The sequence below is a fragment of the Vombatus ursinus genome, unplaced genomic scaffold (genome assembly GCF_900497805.2).
Source record: "Vombatus ursinus unplaced genomic scaffold, bare-nosed wombat genome assembly UNPS02014805.1, whole genome shotgun sequence".
NCBI lineage: Eukaryota > Metazoa > Chordata > Mammalia > Diprotodontia > Vombatidae > Vombatus > Vombatus ursinus.
Window position 1 is genome coordinate 7082021 of NW_020954583.1, and position 26747 is coordinate 7108767.

A 26747-nucleotide genomic window follows, 5' to 3' on the forward strand; every position below is an offset into this window, starting at 1 on the left:
AGCAGTATCATAGTGAAACAGTATTTGGAAAATTAGACATGAACATTTTAGTGACATTAATGGCAGTGGTGGGACTGAATCTCTGTTGTTTGTTGTGTTGAAAGGATACCATGTACTCTAAGAATTACCAACTAGAAAAAATCCAACAAGAATTCTCATAGAAACTGCTGAGAATCTAGGTTGGCTATCTGGCCTTAATTCATTTCATTGTGCTGAAGTATGCCAGTCAATAGGAAGGTGAGCTGCATTCCTTATTGAATTACTGTGAAATATTGTAGCCACAATAGTAAGATAGTAACTAAAGTGATTTCACTGGAAATGATTTTAAAACAGCCTTGCAATTGACTTCTAGTTATTGCATGATAGCATAATAAATAACGTGTCAACATTGAATCATATGCAACTATATGCCCTGCTGAGACAGGAAGGTAATATTTGGGATGCTTTTGCATCAGGCCGTATATCAAAATACAAGAAAAAGCCATAATTTATAACTGAGCTTCACCTTTTCTAAAAGAAGGGATGATATCTTATTAGGAAGAAAAAATAATTTATACATAGACTTTCTTTACTTGTTCTGTCTTTAATCACCAATCACAGTTTAATTCTGATGAGACCTTGAGCCTTGTATATTTTTGTTGTTATGTTTTAGCAATTATCATATTGGGAGAATTATTCAAAATGTGGCAAAAAACTTAGTGTATGTTGTGATAGAGATGGGGTCTGGACTTGTGATTACAATGATATAGATAACTTCTAGAGTAAGAAACTCCCTCTTGCACTGCAATTGAGCACCTTCTTTTGCATATTTAATCTTAGGGAGCTTCCCTAGACCTTCAGAGGTTAACTGACTTGTCCAAAATCAGAAAGATAATATGTATTTAGACCTGCATTTGAGCCCAGTTCTTTTGACTCTGTACCCATCTCTGTAACCATTATAACACACTGCTTTTCATGTTGGGAAATTTTATTTGTTTACATTTTATTTGGTCAGAAAATTTCAACTTTTATTGATAACATCAATATTTGATATGACTTTTCAGGCAAGGATAACAAAACTAGAAAACCTAGGCTCATTTCTTAAAATTAGTTGTTTCTATAAAAAAAAATAGTGTTGACAGCATTGTGAGAACATTTGGTTAGCTTCAGGGAGATGATATATCTACTGTAAAATTCAGGCACATGCTTCTTGTACTATGAAGTTAGACCTGTTCAATAATGAAAATGTTTCAGGTTTGATACCTGCCATTGCTCAGTAGTTTACATTTATTGTCAAAAATAATTCTTCCCAGATTTTTGAAAATTTAATTCTTTTAAGATCTGTGTTTTGTTTAAACATTTTTCTTATGATACCTGTTTTCCTTTTAACCACTTAACATATGTTTGGCTTATTGACGTGCCTTAATCCCAGTTACATTTTCATTTAAAATTTGTAATATTTACAAATGTAGGAGGACATTGGAGATGATACTCCTTGGAATATAGAGCACCCTGGTTTCCTTTCTCCATGAGCTCTTGAGAGTTGTGCAGCTGTGAGCATTCTAAAAATAATATCTTATCTCACTCTAAAGAAGAGACAAGCTAGACTCTCACAGAAGTTAAGAATTGTTTAAGCTTTTGGGGAGGTTAGCTTTGCAGTGGTTCTTTAATGTGGATGTAGAAAAAGGAAGATAAGAGTCCAAAAGAGAGAAGCTGCCCTCTGGACTAGAGTGGAGGCATGGTGTAGCTGCTGCTATTGCTGTTACTTAAGCTCTTGGTGCCCTAACTAGAGAGAAAATACTAAAGATGAAGCCATTCACATTTCACAACAACCACAAATAGGGTAACTTCCTTCCCATATCTTATCTTCTGTTTTCATTTCTTTTTAGGCAATTGGGGTTAAGTGACTTGCCCAAGGTCACACAGCTAGTAAGTGTCAAGTGTTTGGTCGGAAGCTGGATTTGAACTCAGGTTTTCCTGACTTCAGGGTTGGTGCTCTGTCCACTGCGCCACCTAGCTGCCCCCTTTGTTTCCATTTTAAAGAAACACATAGCAGAAAAATGTGACACTTACTAGCTGTGTGACCCTGGGAAAGTCACTTCACCCCATTGCCAAACAAAACAAAACAAAAAACAAACAAAAAATAATCCAAAATATGTTTCTTCATTTTATTGACCTATGTGCAATTTATTTAAAATATATGAAAAAGGAATGGCTTTCTAAGAATTGACAGTAGCTTTTTTCCAAATTGGAGGCATATTGCTGCTTGTAAGTTCTATGAAAGGCAATAAAGTACAATGGAAAGAACATTGAAGTTGAAATGTTAAAAATGGAGTCATTGCACATGAATTTGAATCCCAGCTCTATAAGTTACCACCAATATGACCTTGAGAAAGCCATTTAACCATTATGCACCTCAATCTCCTCATTTATAAAATGACAGAGGTGGTCTAGTTGACTTTAAAGTTCTTTCTAATTCTAGATTTTTGATACATTTATTTATAGCATATCCACAAAGCAGGAAGGATCATTAAGTATTCACTTAAAAGAAGGAGAAACTTAGACCCAAAACTGTTGAATGACTTTCTCAGGTAAGTAGTAGCTAATAAGGATACCTGACTCTTAATTGTTTTTTCTACTATTCCTTTTTCCCTAACAGAAAATAAAATGCCTGTGGTGGTACAACATTATGTACCTACTCATCCATCCATCCATCCATCCATCCATCCATCTATCTATTTATCTATCTATCTATCTATCTATCTATCTATCTATCTATCTATCTATCTCTTTTTGCCACTAGTACCACTTTAAAGTATGTGAAGATAAAATTTAGGAAGTGATTATGAATTTTGGAAAGCAGAGACAAGATGGTAGAGGAAAGGCAGGGAATCATCTGAGATGTTCCACAAACCCTTCCAAATACCTTCTGAAAATGACTCTAAACAAATTCTGGAGCAGCAGAACACACAAAAAGATGGAATGAAACAAATTTACAGCCCAAGACAACTTGAAAGGTCAGGAGAAAAGGTCTGTTGCAACAGGGTGATAGGGGTGCCCAGTCCAGTGAAGGCTGTGCCAGCACAATGCTGGACACAGCAAATCTGGAGCAAACCATGGGGCAACTGAATCACTGACAGCAGTGACAGTTTCCAGATTTCTCAGCCCACAGACTCCAAAGACAACTGAGAAGGTCAGTAGGAAAAGTCTATCCATCTGGGTGAGTGTTTAGACCAGTCCATCATAAGCCATGCCATCACAGCCCTGGCCCCAGCAAACCAGTAGCAGGCCTTGGGAGTGACTAAATCAGCAGCAGCTGTTGGAGTGGCAGCAGCCCACAGATAAAAGGGTCAAATATCAGCTCAGAAGGAGATTAAGTAGTCTTTTTGGTAGCACTGAAGCAGGACTCTGCTGCTTTGTCCATACTTAGTCCCAGGGTGAGGAGGAGCACAAGAATAGGAAAACTTGTGAGCACAAGTGAGGAGAGTAATAGATACCTCTCCATAGATCATGCCACCTTAAAAGAACTAAAAACTTATGGGAATTTAGAAGTATATTTGAAAATAAGTTGCACAAACCCCTGAAACTTAGGACAGTGTGCCCTCTACCCTGGAAGAAGAGCCACACTTTAACAAAGAGTTAAAGTCAACTAAAAGACTGGGAAAAATAAGCCAAAAATGTGAAAAACTCTGACTATTGGGAGTTAACATGGTGATAAGGAAGATCAAAACACATACTCAAAAGAAGACCACAAAGTCAAAGCTCCTACAAAGCCTCCAAAAAATGTATGAATTGGTCTTGGGCCATGGAAGAGCTTCCAAAAGGATTTTAAAAATCAAGTAAGAGAGGAAAAGAAAAAAATGGGAAGAGAAATGAGAGTGATACAAGAAAATCATGAGAAATGAGTCAGCAGCTTGGTAAAGAAGACACAAAAATTACTGAAGAAAATAACACCATAAAAAAACAGACTAGACCAAATGGTAAAAGAGATCCAAAACATCAATGAGGAGATGAATGCCTTAAAAAGCAGAATTGGCCAAATGGAAAAGGAGATCCAAAAGTTCACTGAAGAAAATAATTTCTTCAAAATCAGAATGGAGCAAATGGAAGTCAATAACTTTATAAGAAATCAAGAAACAATAAGACAAAACCAAACAAATGAAAAAAAAAAAAAGAAGACTGTGAATATCTAATCGGAAAAACAACTGACTTGGAAAATAAGTTCAAGAGAAAAAATTTTAAAAAATTATTGGACTACTTGAAAGCCATGATCAAAAAGAGAGCCTAGACATCTTTCAAGAAATTATCAAGGAAAATTACCCTGAAATAATAGAACTAGAGGTTTAAATAGAAATTGGGGAAAAAACAAAACAAAACACCGATCACCTCCTGAGCAAGATCCCAAAATGAAAACTTCCAGGAATATCATAGCCAAATTCCACTGTTCCCAGGTCATGGAGAAAATATTGCAGACAGCCAGAAAGAAAAACTTCAAGTATGGTGGAGCCACAGTCAGGATAACACAACATCTAACAGTTTCTAAATTACAGAATCAGAGGGCTTGGAATATGATATTTTAGTGGACAAAGGAACTAGAATTACAACCAAGAATAACTTACCCAGCAAAACTGAGTATAATACTTCAGGAGAAAAAAAAATGGAGATTCCATGAGATAGAGGACTTTTAAGCATTCTTATTTATTTATTCATTCAGTCAGTCAGTAAGTCATATAGTTACTTAATTTTGTTTTTCAACATTCATTTCAATAAGATTTGGACATCTAAATTTTCTCTTCTTTCTTTTCTTCTCCCCTCCACAACAAGGCATGCGATCTGTATAGGCTATACCTATACATTCAAGTTAAATATATTTTCATATTACTAATGTTGGAAAGAATAATTAAAACCAATTGTAAAAACCATGACAAAGAAGAAATAAAGATAAAAAAGAGAGCAAATAGTTTGCTTTCAGACTCCATACTTCTATTTGTGGATATGGATGGCATTTTGCATCGTGAGTCTTCTGGAGCTGTCTTAGATCCTTGCATTGCTGAGAAGAGCTAAATCTATCAAAGTCAGTCCTCACACAATGTTGCTGTTATTGTGTACAATATTCTTCTGGCTCTGCTCACTTCATTCAGCATCAGTTCATGTAAGTTCATTCAGATTTTTTTGAAGTCTGCCTGCTCATCATTTCTTTCTTTTTTTTAATAATTTATTTTCAGTTTTCAACATTCACTTCTATAAGCTTTTGAGTTTTAAATTTGCTCCCTCTCCTTTTCCTCCTCCCTCCCCAAGATGGCATGCAATCTGATATAGGTTCTACATATATATTCCTATTAAATGTATTTTCACATTAGTCATGTTGTAAAGAAGTATTAGAACCAATAGGAGGAACCACAAGAAAGAAGAAACAAAACAGAAGAGAAAAAAAGAGCAAATAGTATGCTTTGATATGCATCGAGACTCCACAATTCTTTCTCTGGGTGTGGATAACATTTTCTGTCATGAGACTTTTGGAAATGTCTTAGATCCTTGCATTGCTGAGAAGAGCTAAGGCTATCAAAGTTAGTCATTGCACAATGCAGCTGTTACTGTGTACAATGTTCTCCTGGTTCTGCTCACTTCACTCAGCATGTTCACACAAGTCTTTCCAGATTTTTCTGAAGTCTACTTGCTCATCATTTCTTATGGAACAGTAATATTCCATTATATTCATATACCACAACTTGTTCAGTCCTTCCCCACTCGATGGGCATCCCTTCAATTTCCAATTCTTGGACACCACAGAAAGAGCTGTTATAAATATTTTTGTACATGTGGGTACTTTTCCCATTTGTATCATCTTTTTGACATATAACCCTAGAAGTGCTATTGTTGGGTCAAAGGGCACGCACATTTTTATAGCCCTTTGGGCATAGTTCCAAATTGCTCTCCAAAGTGGTTGGATCAGTTAACTACTCTAATACTAATGCATTAGTGTTCCAATTTTCCCACATCTTCTCCAACATTTATCATTTTCCTGTTTTGTCATGTTAGCCAATCTGATAGGTGTGATGTGGTATCTCAAAGTTGTTTTGATATTCATTTCTCTAATTAATAGTGATTTAAAACATTTTTTCATATGATTATAGATAGATTTAATTTATTCATCTGAACACTGTCTATTCATCTCATTTGACCATTTATCAACTGGGGAATGACTTGTATTCTTATAAATTTGACTCAGTTCTCTATATATTTTAGAAATGAGGACTTTATCAGAAACACTGGTTGTAAAAATTCTTTCCCAGTTTTCTGCTTCCCTCCTAATGTTGGTTCCATTGACTTTGAGCAAAAACTTTTCAATTTAATGTAATCAAAATTAGCCATTTTGCATTTTGTAATGTTCTCTATCTCTTTTTTGGTCATAAAATCTTCTGTTCTCTGTAAGTCTGATAGGAAAACCATTCCTTTTTCTCTCCACCTTTATATCTAAATCATGAAGCCATTTGGTATCTTGGTATAAGTTATAAGATGTTAGTCTATGCGTAGTATCTGATATACCATTTTCTAGTTATCCCAACAATTTTTATTAAATAGTGAGCTTTCTTATACCAGAAGCTGAAGTCTTTGGGCTTATCAAACCATAGATTACTATAGTCATTTGCTACTATGTCTTGTGTATCTAACCTATTCTTCTGATCCACCACTCTATTTCTTATCCAGTGCCAAGTAGTTTTCATGATTGCTGCTTTATAATACAACTTAAGATCTGGCATGTACAGGCCACCTTCCCTTAAATTTCTTTTCATTAATTCCCTTGATATTTTGGACCTTTTGTTCTTTTAGATGAATTTTGTTGTTATTCTTTTTAGTTCTATAAAATATTTTTTGGTAGTTTGATTGGTATGGCACCAAAGAAGTAAATTAATTTAGGTAGAATTGTTATTTTTATTGTATTAGCTCATCCTACCCATGACAACTGAGATTTTTCTGTTTAGATCTGGCTTTATTCATGTGAAAAGTATTTTGTAATTGTGTTCATGTATTTTCTAGGTTTGTTTTGGCAGATACATCCTCAAATATTCTCTATTGTCTACACTAACTTTAAATGAATTTTCTCTTTCTATCTCTTACTGTTGGGCTTTGTTAGTAACATAAAGAAATTCTGATGACTTATGTAGATTTATTTTATATTCTGCAACTATGCTAATTATTTCAAGTAGATTTTTTGTTGTTTCTCTAGGATTCTCTAAGTATACCATCATATCGTCTGCAAAGAGTGATCGCTTTTTTTTTCTTAATTGCCTATATTTCCTTCAACTTCTTTTTCTTCTCATTGCTAAAGCTAAAATTGCTAGTGCAATATTGAATAATGGTGGTGATAATGGACCTCCTTATTTCACCCTGATCTTTTTGGAACTGCTTCTAGATTATCCCCATTACATATAATGCTTGCTGATGGTTTTAGTTGAATGCTACTTATCATTATAAGAAAGAGTTTATTTATTCCTATGCTCCCTAGTGTTTTTAAATAGGAATGGGTGTTGTATTTTGTTAAAAGCTTCTTCTATATCTATAGAATAATCATATGATTTCTGTTAGTTTTGTTGTTGATATGGTCAATTATGCTGAGAGCTTTCCTAATATTGAACTAACCCTACATTCCTGGTATAAATCCCACTTGCTCATCATTTATTATCCTTGTGTTAAGTTGTTGTGATCTCTTTGCTAATATTTTATTTAGAACTTTTGCATCTGTATTCCTTAGATAAATTTGTCTATAATTTTCTTTCTCTATTTTGATTCTCCCTGGTTTAAGTATCAGCACCATATCTGTATCATAAAAGAGGATTTTGGCAGAACTCCTTTTATTTTTGCCAATTTGGCCAAATAGTTTATATAGTATTGTACTTAGAATTCACTTGTAAATCCATGTGTAAATGGAGATTTTTTTCTTAGGGAGATCATTGATGGCTTGTTCAATTTCTTTTTCTGACATGGGGTTATGTATGTTTTATTTCCTCTTCTTTTAATCTGGGCAATTCGTATTTTAGAAAACATTCATCCATTTCACAAAAACTGTCAAATTTATTGATATATATATTAGGCAAAATAACTCTTAATTATTGTTTTAATTTTCTCTTAATTGGTGGGGAATTCACCCTTTTCATTTTTGATTTTCTTTTTTTTTTTAATTATATTAACCAAAGATTTATCTATTTTATTGGATTTTTTTCATAAAACAAGCTCTTAGGTTTTTTTATTTAGTTTTATTTTAGTTCAATAATTTTCTTGATTTCATTTTTATTAATCTCTGCTTTGTTTTTCAGAATTTCTAATTTGGTATTTATTGGAAATTTTGAATTTGTACTTTTCCTAGCTTTTTTAGTTGCATGCCCAATTCATTGATCTCTTCTTTCTCTATTTTATTCATGTAAACATTGAGAGATATAAAATTTCCCCACAGAACCATTTTGGTTGCATCCCATAAGCTTTGGCACATTGTCTTATTATTGTTATCCTCTTGAATGAAGTTATTGATTGTTTCTATGATTTGCTGTTTGACGCACTCATTCTTTAGAATTAAATTGAGTTACCAATTAATTTTAATGTATCTTTCCATGGCCCTTTATTACATCTAATTTTTATGCCATCATGGTCTGAAAATGATGCATTTAGTATTTCTGCTTTTCTGCATTGGATTGTGAGGTTTTTATGCCCTACTGTATGGTCAATTTTTTTTGTAGGTGCCATATACCACTTTGAAAAAGTGTATTCCTTTCTATCCTCATTCAGTTTTCTCCAGAGATCTACCATATCTAAATTTTCTAAGATGCTATTTACCTCTTTAATTTCTTTCTTGTTAATTTTGTGGTTAGATTTATCTAGTTCTGAGAGTGAGGTCCTCCATTAGTATTTGCTGTTTATTTCTTCATGTAACTCATTTTACTTCTAAGAATTTGAATGCTATACCATTTTGTGGATATATGTTTAGTACTGATATTACTTCATTATCTGTGGTACCTGCTTAGCAGAATATATTTTCCTTTGTTATCCCTTTTTACTAGATCTCTTTGTTTTTGCTTTGTCTGATGTCAGGACCACTGCCCAGCTTTTTTTTTTTTTTACTTCAGTTGACACATAATATATTCTGCTCTTAACTTTATTCTGTGTGTATTCTCTACTTCAAATGTGTTTCTCCACTTTCATTTTATGGGAGAGTTCATCCTATTCACATTCACAGTTATGATTACTGTCTTTCTCTTGACCCTATTTTTCTCCCTGTTTGTTTTTTCTCTGTCTCCTTTCTCCCTTTTCCTTCAACCCGTGTTTTGCTTCTGATTACCACTTCCCTCAATCTGTCTCCCCTTCTATTGCTCCCTTCCTTTTCTTTCCCCTTTTTTTGCTATTTCTTCACTCCCTTCTGCCCTCCTTTCTTTTGATCCCTTCCCTTTTCTTCCCCCTTTCCCCTCCTACTTAATATAGGATAAGATATATTTCTTTACCCAATTGAGTGTGTATGATATTCACCCTTTGAGCCAAATCTGATAAGACTAAGTTTCAAACAACATTCACTTCCTTCCCTTATTTCACTCTAGTGTAATAGGTCTTTCTACTCTTTCATGTGATGTAATTTACCCTTTTTTCTTCCTCTTTTCCTCTTCTTCCAGTACAATCTTTTTCCACCCCTGAATTATTTTTTTCATCACATCAAAGTTAAATTATATCCACTCCCTCTGTCTATGTATACCTCTTCTAAATGTCATAATAAAGATACAGTTTTAAAGAGTTACAAACACCATCTTCTTGTGTAGGGATGTAAACAATTTAACCTGATTGAAGAACATTTTTTTTTCTTTTCCTGTTTTACTTTTTATGCTTATCTTGAGTCTTCTATTTGAAGAATAAATTTCTTGCTCAGTTCTGGTTTTTTCATCAGGAAAATTTGGAAGTCCCCTACTTCATTGAATCTTCTCTCTGAAAGATTATACTAAATTTTGTTGTGTAGTTGATCTTTGATTGTAATCCAAGGTCCTTTGACTTCTGAAATATCATAGTCCATGCCCTCTGATGTTTTAGAGTAGAAACTGCAAGGACCTGCACAATTCTGACTGTGGTTCAATGATTTTTAATTTTTTTCTGGTTGCTGGAAATATTTTCTCCTTACCAGATAATTCTGGAATTTGGCTACAATATTCCTTAGCATTTTCAATTTGGGACCTCTTTCTTGAGGTGACTGGTGGATTCTTTTAATGACTATTTTGCCCTCTTGTTCTAGGACCTCAGAGCAGTTTTCCTCGATGATTTCTTGAAAGATGCTGTCCAGCCCCTCTCCCCCCCGCCTTTTTAAATCATGGCTTTCAAGTAGACCAATAATTCTTAAATTATCTCTCCTGGATATATTGTAAAGGTCACTTGTTTTTCTAATGAGGTATTTTACATTTTCTTCTATTTTTTTCATTCTTTTGATTTTGTTTGACTGATTCTTGATGTCTCACGGAGTCATTAGATTCAACTTGTCTACTTTTCAACAAATTGTTTTCTTCAGTTAGTTTTTGGATCTCCTTTTCCATTTGGCTAATTCTACTTTTAAGTAGTTCTTCTCTTCAGTGAGTTTTTGTGCCTCTTTTTCCATTTGGCCAATTCTAATGTTTAAGGAGTTGTTTTCTTCAGTGGAATTCTACCCCTCCCCCAATTTGACCAATTGTATTTTTTAAGGAATTGTATTCTACACTCGATTTTTGTTCTCCCTTTTCCAAGCTCTCTCTTGCATATTTCTCATTTCTTTTTCCCAATTTTTATTCTACCTCTCTTATATGACTTTTCAAATCCTTCTTGAGCTCTTCCAAGAAGGTTTTTGGGCTTGAAACCAGTTCATCTTCCCATTTGAGTTTTCAGATGTAGGTATAATGACAATGTTGTCTTCTTCTGAATTTGTCTTTTCCCTGTCTCCATAGAAAACATTTATGGTCAGCATCCCTTTGTGCTATTTGCCCATCTTGTTTGCCTATTTCCTGGCTTTTAAACTTTACCTCTCTTGCTGGAGTACAGAGGGCACTGTCCCAAGCTCCTTGTGCTGGCAGCCAGGGGCTTTGTCACTGACTTTGTGTGCTGGGGCCTCAGGTGCTGGCATCTAGAGGTTGTAGGGGTTTTACAGCTTACCTGGTGTTGAGGTGGAGTTTCCCTCTGGCTTGCCTACATTCCTCCCACCATGGATTGTGCTCCCCTTCCAGCAGAGCAAATGAGGCCTTTCCCATTAATCAACAATTCATGGGCTAAAAGACTTTTGCACCCCATCTTTTTGAGGTCCCTGCTGTTCCTAAATTTTTCCTGGGGGGATGTTTTCTGGGATTTTAGATGTTAATAAGGAAGAATAAGAGAAACTTACTGCTTTCTACACCACCTTGGTTTCTGAAGGCCGTTTAATAAATGCTTTTTGATGATTGACTCTTTTAAGAGTTCTTGATGAAAAGACTACAGCTGAAAAGAAAATTTGATTTCCAAATACAAATCTCAAGAAAGGCATAAAAAGGTAAACAGGAAAGGGAAATCATAAGTGAGTTAATAAGTTTAAATTGTTTACATTCCTACATGGGAAGATATTTGTAACTCACAAGTCCTTTCTCATTATCATGGTACTTAGAAAGAGTGTATATACAATGGATAGAGTTCTGGCCTTGGAGTCAGGAGGACCTGAGTTCAAATCCACTCTCAGGCACATAACACTTACTAGCTGTATGACCCTGGGCAAGTCACTTAACCCCATTGCCTAGCCAAAAAAATAGAAAGAAAGAAAGAAAGAAAGAAAGAAAGAAAGAAAGAAAGAAAGAAAGAAAGAAAGAAAGAAAGAAAGAAAGAAAGAAAGAAAGAAAGAGTGTATATAGACAGAGAGCAAAGCTGTGTGTTAAATATGAAAGGATGATTTCTAAAAAAATAAAGTTAAGGGGTGAGAGAGAAAAGTATTGGGAGAAAGAGAAAGGAGGGATAGAAGAGGATAAATTATCTCACATGAAAGAAGCAAGGAAAAGCTTTTACAGTGGAGGGAAAGAGGCAGAAGGTGAGAGTGAGTGAGTAAACCTTACATTCATCAGAATTGGCTCAAAGAGGGAATAACACCCACTCAATTGGTCACAGAAATCTATATTACTTACTTTACAGGAAAGTAACAGGGAAAGGGAATAAGAGAAGTGGAGGGTGATAGAATAGAGGGCAGATGGGGGAGGGGGTAGTCAGAAGCAAAACACTGTAGAGGAAGTGTAGAGTGAAATGGAAGAGAGAATAGAATAAATGGGTGTGGGGAATAGGATGGAGGGAAATATAGTCAGTGACAGTAAATTTGAAAAAAAAATTGAAACAAGTTCTTCTGTTAAAAGCCTCATTTCTCAAACATTTAGAGAACTGAGTCAAATTTATAAAAATAAGAGTCATTCCCCAGTCAATAAATGATCAAAATACATGATCAGTTTTTAGACGAAGTAATCAAAGCTGCCTATAACCATATAAAAAATACTCCTATCAAAGCAATTTTGAGGTGTTACCTCATACTATTAGATTGACTAATAGGTCAGAAAAGGTAAATCATAAATTTTGAAAGGGGTGTGGGAAAATGAGACTTTAATGCACTGTTGGTGGAATTTTGACCTGGTTCAAACATTTGGTAGAACAATTTAGAACTCTGCCCAAAGGACTATAAAACCATGCATACTCTTCAACCAAGTAATACCACTATTAGGTCTATATCCCAAAAGAAATAAAAACCGAAAGGAAAAGGACCTATATGTACAAAAAAACATTTATAGCAGTTCTCTTCCATGAGTAAAGAATGAGAAGTTGAGGGGATGCCCATCAATTGAGGAATGGCTGAACAAGTTGTGGCATGTGATTATTATGGAATAGTACTGTACTCTTGAGCAGGATGCTCAAGTTTCATGGGCTGATGCAAAGTGAAATGTACTTTATACTAAGTAGTAGCATAACTGTAAGATGATCAGCTGTGAAAGACCTATACAAAACCTATCTATATTTTGGGGATGCATATAGAAAAATTATATCCTTTCCTCAAAGACCTTACATTCTATTATAGTGGCACAATCTATATAGGAGACTGGTAGTTACAATAGTTATAGTTATAGGTTATATATACTATATATTATAAGGTAGTTTTATAATATTTTGGTTTAGGAAGTCATAAGGGCTTTGCATGGAAGAAAAGAATAGTTGATTGACATGACTTTTCTATAAAAATAACATTAGAATTTATTTCATTGACAGAAGATGATAGAAGATATGCTTATCAAATACATAAATGATAGGAAGCTGGGAGGAATGAGTAACACATTAGATGATACAATGTCTGAAAAGTTTTAAGAAGCTATAACAATGAAACATGTGAAAAGTGTAATTTAATAGAAATAAATATAAATTTTTACATGGATTTAAAAATCAACCTCAAAAATTTATTATGGAAAAGTTATGAAACAAATAGTTCTATGGAAACTATCTATGATCTTTAGTGGCCGATCAACTCAATATGAGTTACAGTAAAATTGGAGTAAAATAAAAAAAAATCTAATTCTCTATGAAAAATATGGCATATGTGGTGCCATACATATATGCACTTCAGTCAGATGGCTAAGAAAACATCAATGACTAATCAATAACTAAAGACTCATATGATTGTTTTCCCACATGAGAATTTTTATAAAAATAATATACACATATCACTAGCATCCCTGATAAATGTCCGAAAAGAAAACATATATGATTTCACAATAAAACACATTTACAGTCAATGAAATGAATGAAAGTGAAGGCTGCAATCTACTAAGATTGTTTATCAGTTACAGGATTTGGTTTTATTTTTTTTTTCAGCTGTACACTTCTTTTTTATTTTATTTTTTATTAATTTATTTTGATTTATCAATAATCACCTCCATATACTTTTGAGTTTAAAATTTTTCTCCCCCTTCGTCCCCACCACCCTCCCCAAGACGGCGCACAATCTGATATAGGCTATACATTTACAATCACATTAAACATATTTTCACATTAATGATGTTGTAAGTAAAAATTAAAACCTATCGGAGGTACCATCGGAAAAAGGAAACAAAACTCAACAGAAGAGAAAAAAATAGCAATTTGACTTCCATAGTACTTTCTTTGGATGTGGATAGCATTTTCCATCACAAGGCTTTGGAGATGTCTTAGATCCTTGTATTGCCAGGAAGGGTTAAGTTTATCAATATTAGTCATCACACAATGAGGATGTTATTGTGTACAACATTCTCTTGCTTCTGCTCACTTCACTCAGTATCAGATCATACAAGTCTTTCCAGGTTTTTCTGAAGTCAGACTGTTCATCATTTCTTATAGCACAATAATATACCATCACATTCATATACCACAACTTGCTCAGCCATTCCCCAATTGATGGGCATCCCCTCAATTTCCAAGTCTTTGCCACCACAACAAAAATGCTGCTATGAATATATTTGTACATGTAGGTCCTTTTCCCATTTGTGTGAACTCTTTGGGATATAGCCCTAGAAGTGCTATTGCTGGGTCAAAGTGTATGCACATTTTTATAGCCTTTTGGGCATAGTTCCAAATTGCTCTCCAAAATGGTTAGATCATTTCACAACTCCACCAACAATGGATTAGAGTTCTGATTTTCCCACATCTTCTCCAACATTTATCATTTTCCTGTTTTGTCATGTTGGCCATTCTGATAGGTGTGATGTGGTACCTCAGAGTTGTTTTGATTTGCATTTCTCTAATCAATAGTGATTTAGAGCATTTTTTCATATGACTATAGATGGCTTTAATTTATTCATCTGAGAACTGTCTGTTCATATCCTTTGACCATTTATCAATTGGGTAATGGCTTGTATTCTTATAAATTTGACTTAATTCTCTATATATTTTAGAATGAGGCCCTTATCAGAGACAATGGATGTAAAAAATTTTTCCCAATTTTCTACCTTCCTTCTAATCTTAGTTGCATTCACTTTGTTTATGCAAAAACTTTTCAATTTAATGTAATCAAAATCATCTATTTTGCTTTTTGTAATGTTCTCTATCTCCTGTTTGGTCATGAATTCTTCTGTTCCAAAGATCTGACAGGTAAACTATTTCTTGCTCTCCCAGTTTGCTTATACTATCAGCCTTTATATCTAAATCATGTACCCATTTTGACTTTACCTTGGTATATGGTGTGAGATTTTGGTCTATGCCTAGTTTCTGCCATCTCTTTTCCAGTTTTCCCTGCAGTTTATTTCAAAGAATGGGATCTTATCCCAGAAAATAATAGATTACTATAGTCATTGACTACTGTGCCTTGCACATTTAGCCTATTCCATTGATCCATCACTTTATTTCTTAGCCAGTACCAAGCAGTTTTGATGATTGCTGCTTTATAATACAATTTAAGTTCTGGAATGACTAAGCCACCTTCTCATGCATTTCCTTTCATTAGTTCTTTTGATATTCTGGACCTTTTATTCTTCCAAATGAATCTTGTTATTATTTTTTCTAACTCTATAAAGTAATTTTGGGTAGTTTGATTGGTATGGCACTGAATAAGTAAATTAGCTTAGGTAGAATTGTCATTTTTATTATATTAGCTCGGCCTACTCATGAGCAACTGATATTTTTCCAATTATTTAGATCTGACTTTATTTGCATGAAAAGTGTTTTGTAATTGTGCTCATAGATTTCCTGGGTTTGTTTCAGGAGGTAGACTCCTAAATATTTTATAATGTCTACAGTAAGTTTAAATGGAATTTCTCTTTCTATCTCTTGCTGATGGGCTTTGTTGGTGATATATAGAAATGCTTATGATTTATGTGGGTTTATTTTATAGCCTGCAACTTTGCTAAAGTTGTTTATTATTTCAAGTAGTTTTTTACTTGATTCTCTGGGATTCTCTAAGTATAACATCATGTCATCTGCAAAGAGTGATAGCTTTGTTCCTTCTCTGCCTATTCTAATACCTTCAATGTCCTTTTCTTCTCTTATTGCTAAAGCTAACATTTTCAGTACTATATTGAAAACCAGTGGTGATAATGGACATCCTTGTTTCACCCCCGATCTTATTGGAAATGCTTCTAGCTTGTCTGCATTACATATTATGCTTGCTGAAGGTTTTAGATAGATGCTATTTATTATTTTAAAGAAGATTCCATTTATACCTATTCTCTCTAGTGTTTTTAATAGGAATGGATGTTATATCTTGTCAAAAGCTTTTTATGCATCTATTGAGATGATCATGTGGTTTCTGTTAGGTTTGGTGGTGATATGATGAATTATACTGATAGTTTTACTTATATTGAACCAGCCCTGCATTCCTGGTATAAATCCTACCTGGTCATAGTGTATTATTCTTGTGATAAGTTGCTGTAATATATTTGCTAATATTTAAAAAAATTGCATCTATATTCATTAGAGAAATTGGTCTATAATTTTCTTTCTCTGTCTTGACTCTTCCTGGTTTAGGTATCTGCTCCATATTTGTATCATAAAAAGAATTTGGTAAGATTCCTTCTTTACCTGTTTTACCAAATAGTGTATACAGTAATGGAATTAATTGTTTTTTAAATGTTTAATAGAATTCTCATGTAAATCCATCTGGCCCTGGAGATTTTTTCCTAGGGAGTTCATCAATGACTTCTTCAATTTCTTTTTCTGAGATGGGGTTATTTAAGTATTTTACTTCCTCTTCTGTTAATCTGGGAAATTTATATTTTTGTAAATATATATCCATTTCACTAAGATTGTCAAATTTGTTGGCATATAGTTGGGCAAAATAATTCCAAATTGTTGTTTTAATTTCCTCTTCCTTGGTGGTAGCTTTACCCTTTTCATTCTTGATACTAGTAATTTGGTTTTCTTCTTCTTTTTTTAAATTAGATTAACCAAAGGTTTATCTATTTTATAGCTTTTTTTCATAAAACCAGCTCTTAGCTTTATTTATTAGTTCAATAGTTTTCTTAATTTCAATTTTTTTTAATTTTCTCTTTGATTTTCCATATCTCTAATTTGGTACTTAATTAGGGATTTTTAATTTGTTCTTTTTCTAGTTTTTTTTAGTTGTATGACCAATTCATTGATCTCCCCTTTTTCTATTTCATTTATGTAAGCATTTAGAGATATAAAACTTCCCCTAAGAACTGCTTTTGCTGCATCCCATAAGTTTTGGTATGTTGTTTCATTATTTTCATTCTCTTGAATGAAATTATTGATTATTTCTATGGTTTGTTGTTGACCCAATCATTTTTTAGGATTAGATTATTTAGTTGCCAATTATTTTTTAGTCTATCTTTCCATGGCCCTTTATTGCATATAATTGTTATTACATCATGATCTGAAAAGGATGCATTTAATATTTCTGCCTTTCTGCATTGGATTGTGAGGATTTTTTGCCCTAGTACATGGTCAGTTTTTGTGTATGTGCCATATACTGCTGAGAAATAAGTATATTCTTTTCTATCCCCATTCAGTTTTCTCCAGAGGTCTATCATACCTAACTTTTCTAATGTTCTATTCACTTCCTTAACTTCTTTCTTGTTTATTTTGTGGTTAGATTTATCTAGTTCAGACAGGGGTAGGTTGAGGTCCCACACTAGTATAGTTTTGATGTCTACTTCTTCCTGTAACTCCCTGAACTTCTCCTCTAAGAATTTGGATGCTATCCCATTTGGTGCATATATGTTTAGTAATGATATTACTTCATTGTCTATGGTGCCTTTTAGCAGGATGTATTTTCCTTCCTTCTCTCTTTTGATAAGATCTATTTTTGCTTTTGCTTTGTCTGGGATCAGGATTGCTACCCCTGCTTTTTTTTTTTAACTTCAGCTGAAGCATAATATGTTTTGCTCCAGCCTTTTACCTTTACCCTGTGTGTGTCACTCTTTTTTCAAATGTATTTCCTGTAAACAACATATTGCAGGATTATGGCTTTTAATCCACTCTGCTATACACTTCTGTTTTATGGGAGAGTTCATCCCATTCACATTCACAGTTATGATTACTATCTGTGTCTTTTTCTCCATCCTTTATACCCCCTGTTTATGCTTTTCTTTCTCCTTTCTCCTTTCCCCCCCTCACTAAAGTTTTTCTTTTGATCACTGCCTCCTTCAGTTCCACCTCCCTTCTATTATCCCTTTCCCTTTTCATCCCCTTTACCCTTACTACTTCTTCCCTCCCTTTTATCCCCCCTCCCTTTTCTTTCCCTTTTTCCCTCCTACTGCCTATAGTGCAAGTTAGATTTCTATACCTAACTGATTATGTTATTCCCTTCTTGAGCCAAATCTGATGAGAGTAAGGTTCAAACAATGCTCATCTCCCTCCCTGCTTTCCCTCTGCTCTAATAGGTCTTTGTGTCTTTTCCTGTAATGTAATTTACCCTTGTCTGCCACCGCATTTCTCAGTACATTTTCTTAGCTCAGACTAATCCACTTACTTGGATCCATTTAACTCACTTGCTTAGATTTTTTTTTTATCATTACATCAAAGTCAACTTATATACACCCTCCTTTAACATGGTATAATAACAGTCCAGTTCTCAAGAGTTGCAAGTGTCATCTTCCCTTGTAGAGATGTAAACATTTTGCCCTTATTAACAAAATATTGTATATTTCTGTCCCATTTACTTTTTTATGTCTCTCTTGAATTTTGTACTTGAAGATCAAATTTTTTGTTGAGCTCTGGTCTTTTTATCAGGAATGTTTGGAAGTCCCTTATTTTGTTGAATATCCATCTCCTTCCCTGAAAAAATCATGCTCATTTTCACTGGGTAGTTAATCCTTGGCTGCATTCCAAGCTCCTTTGCCTTGCAGAATATCATGTTCCACACCCTACGGTCTTTTAATGTAGAGGCTGCAAGGTCCTGTGTAATCCTGACTGTAGTTCCATGATGTTTAAATTGTTTCTTTCTGGCTGCCTGTAGTAATTTCTCTTTAATCTGGTAACTTTGGAATTTAGCTATTATATTCCTTGGCATTTTCAATTTGGGATCTCTTTCAGGCAGGGAGTGGTGGATTCTTTCTATAGTTATTTTGCCTTCTGGTTCTAGGACTTCAGGGCAGTTTTCCTTTATGATTTCCTGAAGGATATTGTTCAGGCTCTTTTTTTCATCATGATTTTCAGGTAGGCCTATAATTTTTAAATTGTCTCTCCTGGATCTATTTTCCATGTCAGTTGTTTTATCCATGAGGTATTTTATGTTTTCATCTATTTTTTTCATTTTTTGTTTCTGTTTGACTGATTCTTGCTCTCACATAGAGGCATTAATTTCCATTTGTTCAATTCCAGTTTTTAACATATTGTTTTCTTCTGTTAGATTTTGTACTTTCTTCTCCAATTAGTCAATTGCATTTTTAAGGGATTTGTTTTCTTCAGTGTACTTTTTTCTAGTTGGCCAATTGCATTTTTCAGGGATTTGTTCTCTTCAGTGTACTTTTTTTTCCTGTTGGCCAATTGTGTTTTTTAGGGACTTGTTTTCTTCAGTGTACTTTTTTTCCAGTTGGCCAATTGTACTTTTTAAGGACTCCTTTACCTCTCTCATTTGACTTTTAAAATCCCTCTTGAGCTCTTCAAAGAAGGCTTTTTGGGCTTAACACCAGTTCATATTCCCTTTTGATGTTGTGGATGTGGGTTTGATGACAATGTTGTCCTCTTCAGAATTTCTGTCTTGATCTTCACTCTTCTCATAATATGAATCTATCACACATTTCTTTTTACTCATGGTGTTTCTTTATTCCCTGGCCTTTAAAGAGATTAAGCTCTCCTGCTGGGGAGCAGAGGGCACTGACCCAAGCTTCTTGTGTTGGAAACCTAGGTCTTGGTCACTGACTTTGTGTGCTGGGGCCTCTTATGTTGGCAATTGGAGGCTGTAGGATTCTGGCAGCTTACCTGGTGTTGGACTGGAATCAGCAAGGCTGGGACTTTCAGGCAAATCTAGGTTGCCTGCTTTTCCCTTCCTTTAGCTTTGTTTAGCTCCTTTCAGATGGGTGCTGCCTTGGGCCCCTTGTAGTGCTGCCTCCCTTATTTTTGCTGAGGCACTGGGAGACCTGTTTGCTGTAGAATGCTGAGGCATCTGGTGGTTTTCTGAGCTGGTTTCCACCAGTTCCCCATCCTCACTGGGGCACTTGGAGGTCCAGCTGTTGGTGTTTGCCTGCTCGACCATCTGGGCTTTGGAATCTCCTCCTGGTTGGCATTTGGAGGCTGTAGGGTTCTGACAGCTTATCTGGTGTTGGGCAGGAATCAACAAGTCTGGAACTTTTGGGCAACTCTAGGTTGCTTTTTTCAGCTCCTTTCAGATGAATGCTGCAGAGTGCTTATCTGCCTGGGGCCCTTTGTAGTGTTGCTTCCCTTATTTTTGCTGAGGCACTGGGAGACCTGTTTGCTGTAGATTGCAGAGGCACCAGAATCTCCTCCTGGTGTGCGTATTTCCACTAGCTGACTGGGCGACTCCAGTTCAGTACTGCTGCCCTTCCCCCAGGGTAAGAGGGGTCTTTCCTGTTAATCCCTCTAGCTACCTGGGCTACTGCACTGCTGCTCCCCATCTTTCTTCTGGTTCAGGTGTTCCAGGTTTTTTCTGGGGTGATATTTTCTGGGTTTTCAGAGGTTGATAGGGGAAGGTGAGAGTGACTACCTTTTTACTCTGCCATTTTGGCTCCCAAAAGTGGAAGTGCAGGATTTGATTTTATAAAGAACAACACTATGCTAAAGACTATATTCTTATAAAGTATTTCCCATCCATTTATCAAAATTATACAATATTCTTTGAGACACATGAAAAAAGTCTTGTTTTACTATCCTGCAATCAAGTGAGAGATAAAACAGGAAGACATATTTTTTTTAAGTGAGGCAATTAAGGTTAAGTGACTTGCCCAAGGTCACACAGCTAGTACGTATCAAGTGTTTGGTCTGAGGCTGGATTTGAACTCAGGTCCTCCTGACTTCAGGGCCAGTGCTCTATCCACTGTGCCACCTAGCTGTCCCTGGGAGACATATTCTTGCCAAAGATGTTTGCCATCATCATATAGGATGCCCAGTTCAGAGTCCAAGTCAAATAGTAATTCCCTACAAATGAGTAGCTCTTCCAAATTCTCCAGTATGCTTATGATGTATTGTTTGTATCAAGTTCCAGAACACTGAAGTCTTCTAAAGGAGATTCATGATCAATCAATAGAGTCTTACACACTATCCACGGAAGAGAAAACCAAGAAAATGAAGAATGTCTACTGCCCATGTGATTAGATGAAACTGCTTCTACAGAGCTGGTCCATCAGTGCATAGAGCTTGGGCAGATATTGAAAATTGGCAGTATGCTTGGATGCAAAACTTAAGAGAATGAGGGATATGTAGTTACTTTACCTTGGCAAACTTTGTGCAAGACTTTTACTGATCACAAGTTTTCACCCACCCTGAAACAACTTTTTTTTTTGTTTGTTTTTTTTTTTTGGCTGGACAATGGGTTAAGTGACTTGCCCAGGGTCACACAGCTAGTAAGTGTTATGTGTCTGAGACTGGATTTGAACTCAGGTTCTCCTGAATCCAGGGCAAGTGATCTATCCACTGAGCCATCTAGCTGCCCAAGACATCTTTTTAATATCTGAATTGTTCTCATGATTCTATTTGTTAGCACATTTAAAAAAGAATGAGATTCATTCCAAGAGTAATGGTGGGCATGAATTGGTCTGAATGATCTGCAACATTATAATACTAAAGATGAAATATAAAGAAAAAATGACATAAATTGTCATCAGAGTGACATATGATAGGTAAGGAAGTTGCTGATCTTGGAATACCTAGTCCTTACATGCTTTATTAATATCAACACAATATCAAAGGACCTAGAGAAAGGCCACATAAGTTTGGGTGAATACCCTATGGTGTTGGACTCATAGGAGGAAGTGGAAAGTAATTAAAAGAATTGAAGTGGTATAGATGGGTCACAATCTGAAACTGTGGACTGAGCACCTGAATATAGTCAATGAAGTATTAATGTCCTTCTAGTCTGAATTTAGAGTCTAATGTCAAGAATGAGGAAGGTAAAATATTTGTTTTACTCTGTCCTGGTATATCACATCTGAAGTACTATATTCATTTCTAGGGACAACATTTTAGTCAGACCATAGCTAAGCTGAATAACATGTAGAAGAAGGACATAAAAATAATGAGAGGGTTAGATACTATGTCATACATGGATTGAATAAAGGAACTGGTAATGTTTAGGCTGGAGAAGAGAACACTTAAGAAGGACATTATAGTAATTTTCAAGTATTCAAAAGGAATTTGTTTGAAAGAGACATTATAGTTATTGTGTTTGGCTTAAGAATACAGAATGAGGAACAATGAGTGAAAACTACAGAAAGGTAGATTCAGGATTGATTTAAGAGGAAAATATGAAAAGAAAGGCTACCAAAAAGAAGAAAAAGCTTCATTGATAGAGATTTTAAATAAAAAACTGTATGATTATTTGTTAAATATGAGATGGGCCAATTGGTCTTTTAGTCCTTTTCTTATATTCTGTAATTCTGTGAGCTGAACTTAGTCAGTGTCAAGATAATGAAGAATTTCCAGGTATTATTTTATAGTTCATCAATATTTCTACCACCAAATGTGGGGCAGAATTTATTTCATCAAGTTCCTCACAAGGCCTGAAATAGTGTGATAAATATAGAGAATATTTAATATGTTTATACAAAATAAATTAATTTTTATTTTCTATAGACTTAGAAATTAAAAGTCACGTTAAAAATAGTTCAGTATTTCAGTTTCTTCATGATGTATGTTTTAACTGTGAACAACCCATCTACATACTCTTATGATGTATTTCCCTCAAGCATATGAAGCTTCCAGAGAACATCAGCCCAATTAACTTGAGTTGTCTCTTTTAAGAAAAATAAATAAGTATTCCACAAGTACCAGTGTAGGAGTAACAACAACACAACAATTAGGTCTATGAAGTGCTTTTACATATATTATCTTTTTTGATTCTCACAATAACTCTATGATGTTGGGAGGAAGGGAGAGGGAAAGAGAGAGAGAGAAAGAGAAAGAGAGAGAGAGAGAGAGAGAGAGAGATTTTTTGAACACTACGGACCAGGTCCTATGCTAAGTTCTGGGAAAACAACACAAAACAGAGTAAGCAAAAGAGTAGTTGTCCTAAAGCATCTTACATTTTAATGAGGGGAGTGAAGATAACCTATTCTTAGGTTTTAGAAAATGAATAAGGAGTATGTGTGCTTAGCAGCATGAACTGGAGATGCCTAAGAATTGAGGAAAAACCTGAATCCAGGAAAGATAAAATGACAGCTCATCTCTCAGAGACCATGTCATATAGAGGATAGAGTCCAAGTTTCTTATGAGCAGGGTATAGTAATCTTCTTTTTATAGAGGAGCAAATTGCCTATGAGAAGTTAACTTCCCCAATGTCACATAGGTAGTTAGTGAAGCAGAATTTTCATCCCAGTCTTTCTGACTCCAAGTTCTAAGTTATTTCTTATCCAAAAGGTTGCTTCAAAATCCAAACTATCAAAAACTATGTGAAAAATACTTCAAATTAGTAATAATTTAAGAAATGACAATAAAAGCAACTCTGAGTTTCTACTTACAGTTGTTAGATTATCAGATATAATTTTCAGAAAAGAAAAGAATGACAATTTTTAGAGGATTTTTTTGTTGGAGTTGTCAATTAGTGTAGTCATTCTCAAAAATGAATTTAGAACCATGCCCACAAAGTTAATAAACTGTACTTTTTGACCTAGGGATATCACAATTAGTCTTCTAGCCTAAAGAGATTTTAAAAGAAGAAAAGGCACCCATAAAACAGAAGTAGATAACAGAATTGATTAAAAAAAACAACAGAATCCTACAATAGGTTGTTTACAAGAAACACATTTGAAACAGAGAGAGACACAAGGTAAAGGTAAGGGGCTGGAGAGAATTTATTATGCTTCAACTAAAGCAAAGAAAGCAGAGGAAACAATCATAATCTCACATAAAGCACAAGCAAAAAAAAAACTCTAATTAAAAGATAAGTAAGTAAACTATATCTTGCTCAAAGGTACCATAGACAATGAAGTCTTATCAATACTAAACATATATGGAACCAACTGGAATAGTATCTAAATTTTTGTAAAAAAAAGTTGAAGGAGTTACAAGAGGAAATATATAATAAAACTATACTAGTGGAGGACCTCAACTTTTCCCACTGAGAACTAGATAAATCTAACATAAAAGGAAGAAATTAAGGAGGTGAGTAAAATTCTAGAAAAGTTACATATGAGAGATCTCTGGAGAAAATTGAAGGGGAATAGAAAGGAATGTACCTTTTTCACAGCAACATGGAACTTATACAAAAACCGATCATGTATTAGTACATAAAAATTTCACAACCAAATACAGAAAATAAGAAATAAAAAATGCAGGTTTTTCAGATCACAATGCAATGAAAATTCCATTCAATAATGGACAGTGTAAAGAGAGATTAAAATTAAATTAGGAATTAAATAATCTAATCCTAAAAAGTAAGCTAGTCAAATAACAAATCATAGAAACAGTCTATAACTTCAATAAAGAAAATGACAGTAATGAAACACCACACAAAATTTTACATGATGTAACCAAAGTAGTACTTAGGGGAAAATTTATATCTCTAATTGCTTACATCAATAAAATAGAGAAAAAGCAGATCAATGAACTAGGCAAGAAACTTAAAAAAAAACTTAGAAAAAGAACAAATCAAAAATCCCCAATTAAATGCCAAATTGGAAATTCTGAAAATCAAAGGAGAGATTAATAAAACTGAAAATAAGAAAACCATTGAATTAATAGAAAAAATGAGAAGCCATTTTTTCTAAAAAAAATACAGTTAATTCAATGGAAAAAAGTAAACAAGAAAATCAGATTACTAGTATGAAAAAAGGGTGAGCTCACCAACAGTGAAGAGGAAATTAAGAAAATTATTAGGGGCTATTTTGCCCTATTATATGCCAATAAATTTGACAATCTAAATGAAATGGATGAATATCTCCAAAAAAACCACAAATAACCCAGATAAACAGAGGAAGTAAAAATGTTTAAATAACCTCTTCTTTGAAAAAGAAATTGAACAAGCCATCAATGAACTTCCTAAGAAATAATCATTGGAACTACATGGATTCACAAGCAAATTGTACCAAACATTTAAAGAACAATTAACCCCAATACTATATAAAATATTTGAAAAATAAATAGGTGAAGAAGCCCTGCTAAACTCCTTTTTATGACACAAATATGGTGGTGATACCTAAGCCAGGAAGAGCCAAAACAGAGAAAAAAATTTATAGACAAATTTCCCTGATGAATATTGAAGCGAAAATTTTAAATAAAATATTAGTAAAGAAATTACAACAATTTCTCACCAGGATAATATACTATGAACAAGTGGGATTTAAACCAAGAATGTAGGGTTGTTTCAGTATTAGGAAAACTATCAGCATAATTCACCACATCAATAATAAAACTAACATAAATCATGTGATTATCTCAATAGATGAAGAAAAAGCTTTTGACAAATTGCAGCATTTATTCCTAATAAAAACATTAGAAAGTATAGGAATAAATGGAGTTTTACTTAAAATGATAAGACATATGTACCTAGAACCATCAGTCAATGACTATAGTACTCTTATTTTTTATAAACCCAAAGATTCCAGTTTCTGGAATAAAAACTCATTAGTTGACCAAAAAATGCTAGGAAAACTGGAAAATAGTATAGCAGAAACTAGGCATAGGAATAACATCTCACACCCTACACCAAGGTCAAAATGAGTACATGATTTAGACATAAAGGGTGATATCATAAGCAAAGCAGGAGAGCAAGGGATAGTTTGCCTGTCAGATTTATGGAGAAAGAAAGAATTTATAACCAAGCATGTGATAGAGAACATTATCAAATGCAAAATGGATAGTTTTAATTACATCAAATTAAAAAGTTTTGCACAATACCAATGCCACCAACATCAGAAGGAAAGCAGAAATCTGGGAAACAATTTTTACAGCCAGTGTTTCTGATAAAGGCCTCATTTCTCAAATATATTCAGAACTGAGTCAAATTTATAAGAATATAATTCATTCCCCAACTGAGAAATGGTCAAAGTATATGAACAGACAGTTTTCAGATGAAGAAACTAAAGTTATCTATAATAATATTTAAAAATGATCTACATCACTAGTGATTAGAGAAACACAAATTAAAATTCTGAGGTGCCACCTCACACCTATCAGATTGATTAAAGTGACAAAAAGGAAAATGATAAATGTTGGATTAGATATGGGAAAATTGGAACACTAATGCATTGTCAGTGGAGTTGTGAATCGATCCAACCATTCTTGAGAGCAATTTGGAATGATGTCCAAAAGGCTATCACATTGTGCATATTCTTTTATCCAGAAATACCACTACTAAGTCTGTATTCCAAAGAGATTATAAAGAAGAGAAAAGGACCCACATGTACAAATATATTTATAATAGCTCTTTCTATAGTGGCAAAGAATTGGAAATTTAGGGGATGATCTTCAATTGAGGAATGGCTCAACAAGTTGTGGTATATGAATGTAATGGAATACTATCATGCTATAAGAAATAATGACTAGGCAGGTTTCAGAAAACCTAAAAAGACTTATATGAACTGATGCTTAATGAAGTTCTCCTGAATGTATAAAAGAATATTGTACACAGCAACAGTGACATTGTGCAATGACTGACTATGAAAATCTTATCTCTTCTCAGC

At 34.2% G+C, this 26747-nt stretch overlaps 1 pseudogene; it reads right to left on the bottom strand.

Moving 5' to 3' along the window:
- Window positions 1–26747, bottom strand: part of LOC114051737 — a 92838-nt pseudogene that overhangs the window by 58533 nt on the left and 7558 nt on the right.